The following is a 13,469-nucleotide window of genomic DNA, read 5'->3' as shown; positions in this document are numbered from 1 at the left end:
GTCCCTTATGTATTCCTCCGGGGTTACGGTTTCAATAACATTGGTTTCAACATTTATAGGATTACCTGAGATATAATGTTTAATTCTTAGACCATTCACCACCTTTGGATTTGTGCCTTCAAAGTTGTGATTTTTATGGCACCGAAACGATAGACCTCCTCGATAACGTAAGGACCTTCCCATTTAGAGAGAAGTTTTCCTACAAAAAATCTTAAACGAGAGTTGTATAGCAATACATAATCACCTACATTAAACTCACGCTTTTGTATCCTTTTGCCATTGCCATCTTTTGACTTTTTCTTTAAACAACTTAGCATTTTCGTAGGCTTGGGTTCTCCATTCATCAAGAAAGCTAATGTCAAATAACCTCTTCTCACCGGCAAGTTTGAAATCATAATTGATCTTTTTAATAGCCCAATAAGCCTTATGTTCTAGTTCGAGAGGTAAGTGACATGCTTTTCCATAAACCATTTTATACGGAGACATACTCATAGGTTTTTTATATGCGGTTCTATTGGCCCATAATGCATCATCAAGTTTCTTGGACCAATTCTTTCTAGATCTGTTAACAGTCTTTTGCAAAATTAATTTGAGCTCTCTATTACTCAATTCTACTTGACCACTAGACTGTGGGTGATAAGGAGATGCAATTCTATGATTAATATCATATTTAGCAAAATTTTACGGAAAGCACCATGAATAAAATGTGAACCACCATCAGTCATTAAATATCTAGGGACTCCAAACCTTGGAAAAATAACTTCTTTAAGCATCTTAATAGAGGTGTTATGATCAGCACTACTAGTTGGAATAGCTTCTACCCACTTAGTAACGTAATCAACAGCAACTAAAATATGTGTATAACCATTAGAGGCAGGAAAAGGTCCCATATAATCAAAGCCCCAAACATCAAATGGTTCAATAACAAGTGAATAATTCATAGGCATTTCTTGACGTCTACTAATATTAACAATTCTTTGACATTCATCACAAGACAAGACAAACTTACGGGCATCCTTGAAGAGAGTAGGCCAGTAAAAACTGGATTGCAATACCTTGTTTGCAGTTCTATCTCCAGCATGGTGTCCTCCATAAGCCTCGGAGTGACACTTGCGTAGGATCTGTTCCTGTTCATGCTCAGGTACACAATGCCTAATAACACCATCTACTCCTTCTTTATAAAGATGTGGGTCATCCCAAAAGTAATGTCTCAAATCATATAAGAACTTTTTCTTTTGCTAGTATGTGAAACTAGGTGGTATAAATTTAGCAACAATGTAATTAGCATAATCAGCATACCATGGAGCAGTACGAGAAGCATTTATGAAATTTAATTGTTCATCAGGAAAGCTATCATCAATAGGTAGTGGGTCATCAAGAACATTTTCTAACCTGGACAAGTTGTCTGCAACGGGGTTCTCAACTCCTTTTCTATCAATAATATGCAAATCAAATTCTTGTAGCAAGATAACCCATCTAATAAGTCTAGATTTAGCATCTTTCTTTTCCATGAGATATTTAATAGCAGCATGATCAGTCTGAATAGTTACTTTAAAATCAACAATATATGGTCTAAACTTATCACAAGCAAATACAACTGCTAGGAATTCTTTTTCAGTAGCAGCATAATTTCTCCGAGCATTGTCTAGAGTTTTACTAGCATATTGAATAACATTTAATTTCTTATCAACTCTTTACCCTAGAACATCACCTACAACATAATCACTAGCATCACACATAATTTCAAAGGGTAAATTCCAATCAGGTGGCTGAACAATCGGTGCAGAGATCAATGCTTTCTTAAGTATTTCAAATGCTTCTACACAATCATCATCAAAGACAAATGGTATATCTTTTTTTAATAAATTAGTTAGAGGCCGAGAAATTTTTGAGAAGTTCTTAATGAACCTCCTATAAAAACCGGCGTGACCAAGGAAACTTCTTATACCTTTGATGTCCTTGGGACATGTCATCTATTCAATAGCATCAACCTTAGCTTTATCAACCTCAATGCCTCTTTCAGAAACTTTATGCTCCAAGACAATACCTTCATTAACCATAAAGTGGCACTTTTCCCAATTCAAGACAAGATTAGTTTCTTCACATCTCTGCAAAACTCGGCCAATGTTGCTTATGCAATCATCAAAAGAGGATCCATAGACGGAAAAATCATCCATGAAAACCTCACAAATCTTTTCACAAAAGTCAGAGAATATAGCCATCATGCATATTTGAAAGGTAGCAGGTGCATTGCATAAACCAAAAGGCATACGTCTATAAGAAAAAGTACCAAAAGGGCAAGTAAAAGTAGTCTTTGATTGATCATTGGCTGACACAGGTATTTGAGAGAAACCGGAATAACCATCTAGAAAGCAAAAATGTGTATGTTTGGATAATCTTTCTAGCATTTGATCGATAAAAGGTAAGGGGTAATGATCTTTTTTAGTAGCTTTATTTAATTTGCAGAAATCAATTACCATCCTATAACCTGTAATAATTCTTTGCGGGATCAACTCATCTTTATCATTAGGAACGACAGTAATACCACCCTTCTTAGGGACACAATGGACATGACTTACCCACTGACTATTAGCAATGGGATAAATTATACCTGCCTCAAGAAGCTTTAGTATTTCCTTTCTTACCACTTCCTTCATCTTAGGTTTCAGCCATCGTTGATGATCACAAACTGGTTTGGCATCTTCCTCCAAATTTATTTTTTGTTGACACAGAGTGGGACTAATGCCCTTAAGATCATCAAGAGTATATCCAATAGCAGCACAGTGGTTCTTCAGAGTTTTCAATAATCTCTCTTCTTCATGCTCTGAAAGGTTAGCACTAATAACAACAAGATATATCTTTTTCTCATCAAGATAAGCATATTTAAGAGTATCAGACAACGGTTTGAGCTCAAACACGGGATCACCCTTGGGTGGAGGAGGATCCCCTAGGATTTCAACAGGCAAATTGTGTTTCAGGATGGGTTCCTGTTTAAAGACTACTTCATCTATTTCCCTTCTTTCATTCATAAACATATCGTTTTCATGGTCTAGCAAATATTGTTCTAAAGGATCACTAGGAGGTACGGCAATGGAAGCAAGACCAATAATTTCATCTTTACTAGGCAATTGCTCTTCACAATTTTGTCTAAGAAATTTAGAGAAATTAAATTCATGAGACATATCACCTGAACCAATAGTAACAACATCCTTGTTGCAGTCTATCCTAGCATTAACAGTGTTCAAGAAGGGTCTACCAAATATAATGGGACAAAAGCTATCTTGTGGGGAACCAAGAACAAGAAAATCAGCAGGATATTTAGTTTTCCCACACAAGACTTCAACATCTCTAAGAATTCCAATTGGTGAAATAGTATCTCTATTGGCAAAGTTTAATTGTGACATCAATATCTTCTATCTCAGCAGGTGCAATATCATGCATAATTTCTTTGTACAAGTCATGATGTATAGCACTAGCACTGGCACCCATATCACATAAGCCATGATAACAATGATCTCCTATTTTAATAGAAATAACACGCATGCCTACCACAGGTCTATGTTTATCTTTAGCACAAGGTTTAGCAATTCTAGCAGTCTCATCATGGAAATGAATAACATGCCCATCAATATTATAAGACAAGAGATCTTTATCAATAGCAATATTAGGTTCAACTTTAATTTGCTCAGCAGGTGTATAAGTTCTAATATTGCTTTTACGAACCACAATTGAAGCTTTAGCATGATCCTTTATCCTAACAGGGAAAGGTGGTTTCTCAACATAAGTAGTAGGAACAATAGGATCATTATAGGTGACAGTATTTTCTTCAACTTTAATAGGTGCAGCTACTTTTACTTCTATGGGAGGATGATATTTAAACCACTTCTCCCTAGGGAGATCAACATGAGTAGCAAAAGATTCACAGAAAGAAGCTACTATCTCAGAGACAAGTCCATATTTAGTGCTAAATTTACGGAAAACATCGGTATCCATAAAAGGTTTAACACAATCAAACTTAGGTGCCATACCTGACTCCATACCTTCGCCGAAGTCCCAGTCTTCAGAGTTGTGTTTAATTTTTTCCAATAAATCCCATTTGAATCCAATAGTCTTCATCATAAAAGAGCCAGCACAAGAAGTATCGAGCATGGTGCGACTGTTATCAGAAAGCCGAGCATATAAATTTTGAATAATCATTTCTCTTGAGAGCTCATGATTGGGGCATGAATATAACATTGATTTAAGCCTCCCCAAGCTTGAGCGATGCTTTCTCCTTCACGAGGCCAGAAATTATATATATAATTGCGATCACGATGAACAAGATGCATATGATAAAACTTCTGATGAAATTCCAATTTCAATCATTTGTAGTTCCATGACCCTGTATCATCACATAGCCTATACCATGTCAATGCATCTTCCTTCAAAGATAAAGGGAAGACCATCTTCTTAATAACATCTCCGGGTACACCTGCAAGCTTAAATAATCCACAAATTTCATCCACATATATTAAGTGCTCATCAGGATGCGTTGTTCCGTCTCCTGCAAAAGGATTAGCTAGTAGTTTTTCTATCATACCGGAAGGAATTTCAAAGCAAACATTTTCATTTTCAGTAGGTTCAGTAGGTTGAGGAGAAACTCTTTGCTCTACTAGTCGGGGTGAAGATACCCTGAACAAGCCCCTCAGAGGATTACTTTCCATAGTAACAAGTGACAGTAAATTTCAGCACACTATATAAATTTTTCTTACCAAATTCCACCTACCAAAGGCGCTTAACTCCTAGGCAACGGCGCCAGAAAAGAGTCTTGATGACCCACAAGTATAGGGGATCTATCGTAGTCCTTTCGATAAGTAAGAGTGTCGAACCCAACGAGGAGCTGAAGGAAATGATAAGCGGTTTTCAGCAAGGTATTATCTGCAAGTACTGAAATAATAGGTAACAGATAGTTTCGTGATAGGATAATTTGTAACGAGTAACAAGTAACAAAAGTAAATGAAGTGCACCAAGGTGGCCCAATCCTTTTTGTAGCAAAGGACAAGCCTGGACAAACTCTTATATATAGAAAAGCGCTCCCGGGGACTCATGGGAATATCGTCAAGCTAGTTTTCATCACGTTCATATGATTCGCGTTCGGTACTTTGATAATTTGGTATGTGGGTGGACCTGTGCTTGGGTGTTGTCCTTACTTGGACAAGCATCCCACTTATGATTAACCTCTATTGCAAGCATCCGCAACTACAACAAAAGTATTAAGGTAAACCTAACCATAGCATGAAACATATGGATCCAAATTAGCCCCTTACGAAGCAACGCATAAACTAGGGTTTAAGCTTCTTTCACTCTAGCAACCCATCATCTACTTATTACTTCCAAATGCCTTCCTCTAGGCCCAAATAATGGTGAAGTGTCATGTAGTCGACGTTCACATAACACCACTAGAGGAGAGACAACATACATCTCATCAAAATATCGAACGAATACCAAATTCACATGACTACTAATAGCAAGACTTCTCCCATGTCCTCAGGAACAAACGTAACTACTCACAAAGCATATTCATGTTCATAATCAGAGGGGTATTAATATGCATATAGGATCTGAACATATGATTTTCCACCAAGTAGACCAACTAGCATCAACTACAAGGAGTAATTAACACTACTAGCAACCCACAGGTACCAATCCCACACTTGGAGACAAGAATTGGATACAAGAGATCAACTAGGGTTCGAGAGGAGATGGTGCTGGTGAAGATGTTGATTGAGATTGACCCCCTCCCGATGAGAGGGTCGTTGGTGATGACGATGGCGATGATTTTCCCCTCCCGCAGAGAAGTTTCCCCGACAGAACAGCTCTGCCAGAGCCCTAGATTGGTTCCGCCAAGGTTCCGCCTCGTGGCGGCGGAGTCTCGTCCGGAGAGATGGCTTATGATATTTTTTCTCATCGAAAGACTCCATATAGCAGAAGATGGCCTGATACGTCTCCAACGTATCTATATTTTTTGATTGCTCCGTGCTATATTATCTACTGTTTTGGGCAATATTGGGCTTTATTATCCACGTTTATATTATTTTTGGGACCAACCTATTAACCGGATGCCCAGCCCAGAATTGCTGTTTTTTTTGCCTATTTCAGTGTTTCGAAGAAAAGGAATATCAGACGGAGTCGAAACGGAACGAAATCAACTAGAGAAGTTATTTTTGGAAGGAAAGCTACCGGAAAAGCTTGGAGTGCACGTCAGGAAAGAAGGGAGGTGCCCACGAGGGTGGGGGCGCGCCACCCCCCTAGGGCACGCCCCCTGCCTCGTGGCCCCCCTTCGGTCCACCGACGTGCTTCTTTCACCCATATATACCTACGTATCCTAAAACTTCCAGAACACACATTATATCGGGAGTTCCGCCGCCAGAAGCCTCCGTAGCCACCGAAAACCAATCTAGACCCATTCCGGCACCCTGCCGGAGGGGGAATCCTTCTCCGGTGGCCATCTTCATCATCCCGGTGCTCTCCATGATGAGGAGGGAGTAGTTCTCCCTTGGGGCTGAGGGTACGTACCAGTAGCTATGTGTTTGATCTCTCTCTCGTGTTCTTGATTTAGCACGATCTTGATGTATCGCGAGCTTTGCTATTATAGTTGGATCCTATGATGTTTTCTCCCCCTCTACTCTCTTGTAATAAATTGAGTTTTCCCTTTGAAGTTATCTTATCGGATTGAGTCTTTAAAGATTTGAGAACACTTGATGTATGTCTTGCTGTGCGTATTTGTGGTGACAATGGGATACCACGTGATTCACTTGATGTATGTTTTGGTGATCAACTTGCGGTTTCCGCCCATGAACCTATGCATAGGGGTTGGCACACGTTTTCGTCGTGATTCTCCGGTAGAGACTTTGGGGCACTCTTTGAGGTTCTATGTGTTGGTTGAATAGATGAATCTGAGATTGTGTGATGCATATCGTATAATCATACCCACGGATACTTGCGGTGACATTGGAGTATCTAGGTGACATTAGGGTTTTGGTTGATTTGTGTCTTAAGGTGTTATTCTAGTACGAACTCTAGGGCTATTTGTGACACCTATAGGAATAGCCCAACGGATTGATTGGAAAGAATAACTTTGAGGTGGTTTCGTACCCTACCATAATCTCTTCGTTCGTTCTCCGCTATTAGTGACTTTGGAGTGACTCTTTATTGCATGTTGAGGGATAGTTATGTGATCCAATTATCTTATTATTGTTGAGGGAACTTACACTAGCGAAAGTATGAACCCTAGGCCTTGTTTACTATCATTGCAATACCGTTTACGCTCACTTTTATCATTAGTTACCTTGCTGTTTTTATAATTTCAGATTACAAATACCTTCATCTACTATCCATATACCACTTGTATCACCATCTCTTCGGCGAACTAGTGCACCTATACAATTTACCATTGTATTGGGTGTGTTGGGGACACAAGAGACTCTTTGTTATTTGGTTGCAGGGTTGCTTGAGAGAGACCATCTTCATCCTACGCCTCCTACGGATTGATAAACCTTAGGTCATCCACTTGAGGGAAATTTGCTACTGTCCTACAAACCTCTGCACTTGGAGGCCCAACAATGTCTACAAGAAGAAGGTTGTGTAGTAGACATCAAGCTCTTTTCTGGCGCCGTTGCCGGGGAGGTTAGCGCTTGAAGGTATATCTTTAGATCTTGCAATTGAGTCTTTTAGTTTCTTGTTTTATCACCAGTTTAGTTTATAAAAGAAAACTATGAAAAAATAGAATTGAGTTTGTCTCATACGCTTCACCTTTTTAATATCTTTCGTGAGTATGATGGAAAGGATAATTGTGCTCAAGTGCTAGAAGAAGAAATCTATAAAATATTTGGCACTAAATCTTTGAATGATGAGCATGATTGCAATGTTGTTAGTACGAATTCTTTGAATATCCATGATACTAATGATGATTGCATCAGTTATGATGAAAATGTCTCCTATAAACATGTCAATTTTTGTGGAGTACATTGGGTTTGTAAGTACACACCAAATAGGGAAGATATATATTGCAAGAGGCATAAGTACTTAGAAACTAAATTGTTGCAAGAAGAGCTAGATGAATGTGCTGAAACTTTAAATTATGTTGGCCATGCTTGTGAGCTTTGCAACGAACATGATCATTTCAATACCCAATGCAAATTGTTTCATGATCGTATCGTGTCCAAAAATTGTGATGACTTGATTTCCCTTACACATTATAATGAACTTAGTTTGCTTATGGGTTACGAAGAAATGAAACATATAACTAATCATCTTCCAGAATTTTCCCGTTACAAACTTCTTGGCTTTGATCTAGAGGGAATTTATATGTATTGTGCGGTGAATTGCATTGAAAATCCTTATATTGCCAATTACATAAAGAAAAGAAAACAAATAGAAGATGAAGAGAATACTAATGAAAGGGAAGAGGCTTCCCAATACTCTCCTATTATTTCTTATGATGAATCAGGTAACGAGGAGGAGCCTCCTATTCAACCAATCTCATTAATAAGGAGCTCCAAAAAGAGGATTGAACCCACACATGATGTGGTGAAGAAGAAGAAAAGAAAAAGGAAGAGAGGTAAGAAGATATCTCTCCCAAATAACGCTGCTCCTATTACTATTGTGCCTCATGAAAATATAATTGTGGAACATAATGATACTTCTTATGATCTTGAAAATCCTTTTGGCACTTGCTTGGAAGAATATGATAATTGCTATACTATTGGTGCTATCCATACTATTAATGATGAGGGTGATTATGCTTATGATATGAAAAGGCCCAAGCTTGGGGATGCTAGGTTTGACGAAGACGATATTTTTGAGAATATATTTGCTGCAATTAATGTTTGTCCCAAGCTTGGGGATGCTACGTTTAATGAAGATGATATTTTTAGTCTCCCAAGTTTTGATATGCAAATTTGTAATGATGATAGCATGCCTCCTACCTATGATGATTATTGTGATCATACTTATGCTATAAAAACTAGTGATTATATTTATAAAACTTGTCATGATTATGATTACCCCTTCTCTGAACATTACTCTTTTAATGTGGAAACTAGTGATTATATTTATAAAACTTGTCATAGTATTCGAGTCTATTATGATACTCCCACTATTATTCATGAGAAGAATCTTGCTTATGTGGAGAGTAGTAAATTTTCTATGCTCGTAGATCATGAAAAGAATGCTTTAGGTGATGGTTATATTGTTGAATTTATTCATGGTGCTACTGAAAATTATTATGAGTGAGGAATAGATGCTTGTAGGAATTGCAATAATATCAAGTTTCCTCTCTATGTGCTTAAAGTTTTGAAGTTATGCTTGTTTTACCTTCGTATGCAAGTTGATTCTTGTTCCCACAAGTTGTTTGCTCACAAAATCCCTATGCATAGAAAGAATGTTAGAATTAAATGTCCTACTCATATTCTTCATGATGCTCTCTTTATGTTTCAATTCTTATCTTTTATGTGAGCATCGTTGAAATCATCATGCCTAGCTAGGGGCGTTAAACGATAGCGCTTGTTGGGAGGCAACCCAATTTTATTTTAGTTCATTGCTTTTTGTTGCTGTTTAGTAATAAATAATTCATCTAGCCTATGTTTAGATGTGGTTTTATGCTTTTAATTAGTGTTTGTGCCAAGTAGAACCTTTGGGAAGACTTGGGGAAAGTCTTGTTGATCATGCTGTAAAAAACAGAAACGTTAGCACTCACGAGAATTGCTGCCATTTTTATTTGAAGAGTGATATTTAGTTAATTATTTTTTCAGACGGTTAATAGATAAATTCCACAGGTCCAGCAATTTATTTGAGAATTTTATGAGTTCCAGAGGTATACGTTTGATCCATATTACTACAGACTGTTCTGTTTTTGACAGATTCTGTTTTTCATGTGTTGTTTACTTATTTTGATGAATCTATGGCTAGTAAAAGAGTTTATAAACCATAGAGAAGTTGGAATACAGTAGGTTTAACACCAATATAAATAAATAATGAGTTCATTACAGTACCTTGAAGTGGTGATTTATTTTCTTATACTAACGGAGCTTAGGAGTTTTCTGTTAAGTTTTGTGTTTTGAAGTTTTCAAGTTTTGGGTAAGGATTCGATGGACTATGGAATAAGGAGAGGCAAGAGCCTAATCTTGGGGATGCCCAAGGCACCCCAAGGTAATATTCATGTATAGCCAAGAGCCTAAGCTTGGGGATGCCCCGGAAGACATCCCCTCTTTCGTCTTCGTTCATCGGTAAATTTACTTGGAGCTATATTTTTATTCGCCACATGATATGTGTTTTGCTTGGAGGGTCATGTTATTTTATTTAGTTTTGCTTGCCGTTTGAATAATATACCAAGATCTGAAATTTTTAAATGTTAGAGAGTCTTCACATAGTTGCATAATTATTCAACTACTCATTGATCTTCACTTGTATCTTTCGGAGTAGTTTGTTGTTGCTCTAGTGCTTCACTTATATCTTTTAGAGCACGGTGGTGGATTTGTTTTATAGAAACTATTGATCTCTCATGATTCACTTAGATTATTTTGAGAGTCTTAAATAGCATGGTAATTTGCTTAAATAATCCTAATATGCTAGGCATCCAAGAATGGCAAAAACTTTCATATAGAGTATTGAATACTAAGATAAGTTTGATGCTTGATGATTGTTTTGAGATATGGAGGTAATAATATCAAAGTCGTGCTAGTTGAGTAGTTGTGAATTTTAGAAATGTTTGTGTTTAAGTTTGCAAGTCCCGTAGCATGCACGTATGGTAAACGTTATGCAACAAATTGTTGGGGAACGTAGTAATTTCAAAAAAAATCCTACACACACGCAAGATCATGGTGATGCATAGCAACGAGAGGGGAGAGTGTTATCCACGTACCCTCGTAGACCGAAAGGGGAGGCGTTAGCACAACGCGGTTGATGTAGTCGTACGTCTTCACGATCCGACTGATCAAGTACCGAACGCACGGGACCTCCGAGTTCTGCACACATTCAACTCGATGACGTCCCTCGAACTCCGATCCAGCCGAGTGTTGAGGGAGAGTTTCATCAGCATGATGGCGTGGTGACGATGATGATGTTCTACCGACGTAGGGTTTCGCCTAAGCACCGCTACGATATGATCGAGGTGGGTTATGGTGGAGGAGGGCACCACACACGGCTAAGAGATCAAGAGATCAATTGTTGTGTCTCTAGGGTGCCCCCCTGCCCCTGTATATAAAGCAGCAAGGGGGGTTGCGGCCGGCCAGGGCTAGGCGCGCCAGGAGGAGTCCTACTCCCACTTGGAGTAGGACTCCCCCGCTTTCCTATTTGGATTAGGACTTGGGAGGGGGAAGAAGGAAAGAGGGGGGCCGCCCCCTTGCCCTAAACCAATTCGGTTTGGGCCTAGGGGGCGCCCCATACTCCTCTTGCTGCCCTCCTTTTCCACTAAGGCCCATGTAGGCCCATTAAGCTCCCGGGGGGGTCCGGTAACCTCCCGGTAGTCCCGTAAAATCCCGATTTCACCCGGAACACTTCCGATATCCAAACATAGGCTTCCAATATATCAATCTTCATGTCTCGACCATTTCAAGACTCCTCGTCATGTCCGTGATCACATCCGGGACTCCGAACAACCTTCGGTACATCAAAACATATAAACTCATAATATAACGGTCATCGAAACGTTAAGCGTGCGGACCCTACGGGTTCGAGAACTATGTAGACATGACCGAGACACGTCTCCGGTCAATAACCAATAGCAGAACCTGGATGCTCATATTGGCTCCCACATATTCTACGAAGATCTTTATCGGTCAGACCGCATAACAACATACGTTGTTCCTTTTGTCATCGGTATGTTACTTGCCCGAGATTCAATCCTCGGTATCTCAATACCTTGTTCAATATCGTTACCGACAAGTCTCTTTACTCATTCCATAATACATCATCCCGCAACTAACTCATTAGTTGCAATGCTTGCAAGGCTTTAAGTGATGTGCATTTCCGAGAGGGCCCAAAGATACCTCTCCGACAATCGGAGTGACAAATCCTAACCTCGAAATACGCCAACCCAACAAGTACCTTCGTAGACACCTGTAGAGCACCTTTATAATCACCCAGTTACGTTGTGACGTTTGGTGGCACACAAAGTGTTCCTCCGGTAAATGGGAGTTGCATAATCTCATAGTCATAGGAACATGTATAAGTCATGAAGAAAGCAATAGCAACAAACTAAACGATCAAGTGCTAAGCTAACGGAATGGGTCAAGTCAATCACATCATTCTCCTAATGATGTGATCCCGTTAATCAAATGACAACTCATGTCTATGGTTAGGAAACATAACCATCTTTGATCAACGAGCTAGTCAAGTAGAGGCATACTAGTGACACTCTGTTTGTCTATGTATTCACACATGTATTATGTTTCCGGTTAATACAATTCGAGCATGAATAATAAACATTTATCATGATATAAGGAAATAAATAATAACTTTATTATTGCCTCTAGGGCATATTTCCTTCAGTCTCCCACTTGCACTAGAGTCAATAATCTAGTTCACATCGCCATGTGATTTAACATCAATAGTTCACATCACCATGTGATTAACACCCATAGTTCACATCATCATGTGACCAACACCCAAAGGGTTTACTAGAGTCAATAATCTAGTTCACATCGCTATGTGATTAATACCCAAAGAGTACTAAGGTGTGATCATGTTTTGCTTGTGAGGGAAGTTTAGTCAACGGGTCTGCTACATTTAGATCCATATGTATTTTGCAAATTTCTATGTCAACAATGCTCTGCACGGAGCTACTCTAGCTAATTGCTCCCACTTTGAATATGTATCCAGATTGAGACTTTGAGTCATCTGGATCAGTGTGAAAACTTGCATCGACGTAACCCTTTACGACGAACCTTTTGTCACCTCCATAATCGAGAAACATATCCTTATTCCACTAAGGATAATTTTGACCAATGTCCAGTGATCTACTCCTAGATCACTATTGTACTCCCTTGCCAAACTCAGGTCAGGGTATACAATAGGTTTGGTACACAGCATGGCATACTTTATAGAACCTATGTCTAAGGCATAGGGAATGACTTTCATTCTCTCTCTGTCTTCTGCCGTGGTCGGCTTTTGAGTCTTACTCAACTTCACACCTTGTAACACAGGCAAGAACTCTTTCTTTGACTGTTCCATTTTGAACTACTTCAAAATCTTGTCAAGGTATGTACTCATTGAAAAACTTATCAAGCATCTTGATCTATCTCTATAGATCTTGATGCTCAATATGTAAGCAGCTTCACTGAGGTCTTTCTTTGAAAAACTCCTTTCAAACATTCCTTTATGCTTTGCAGAATAATTCTACATTATCTCCGATCAACAATATGTCATTCACATATACTTATCATAAATGTTGTAGTGCTCCCACTCACTTTCTTGTAAATACAGGCTTCACC

Source organism: Triticum aestivum, chromosome 2A (assembly GCF_018294505.1).
Source record: "Triticum aestivum cultivar Chinese Spring chromosome 2A, IWGSC CS RefSeq v2.1, whole genome shotgun sequence".
Classification (NCBI taxonomy): Eukaryota; Viridiplantae; Streptophyta; class Magnoliopsida; order Poales; family Poaceae; genus Triticum; species Triticum aestivum.
This window is presented reverse-complemented; position numbering follows the sequence as displayed.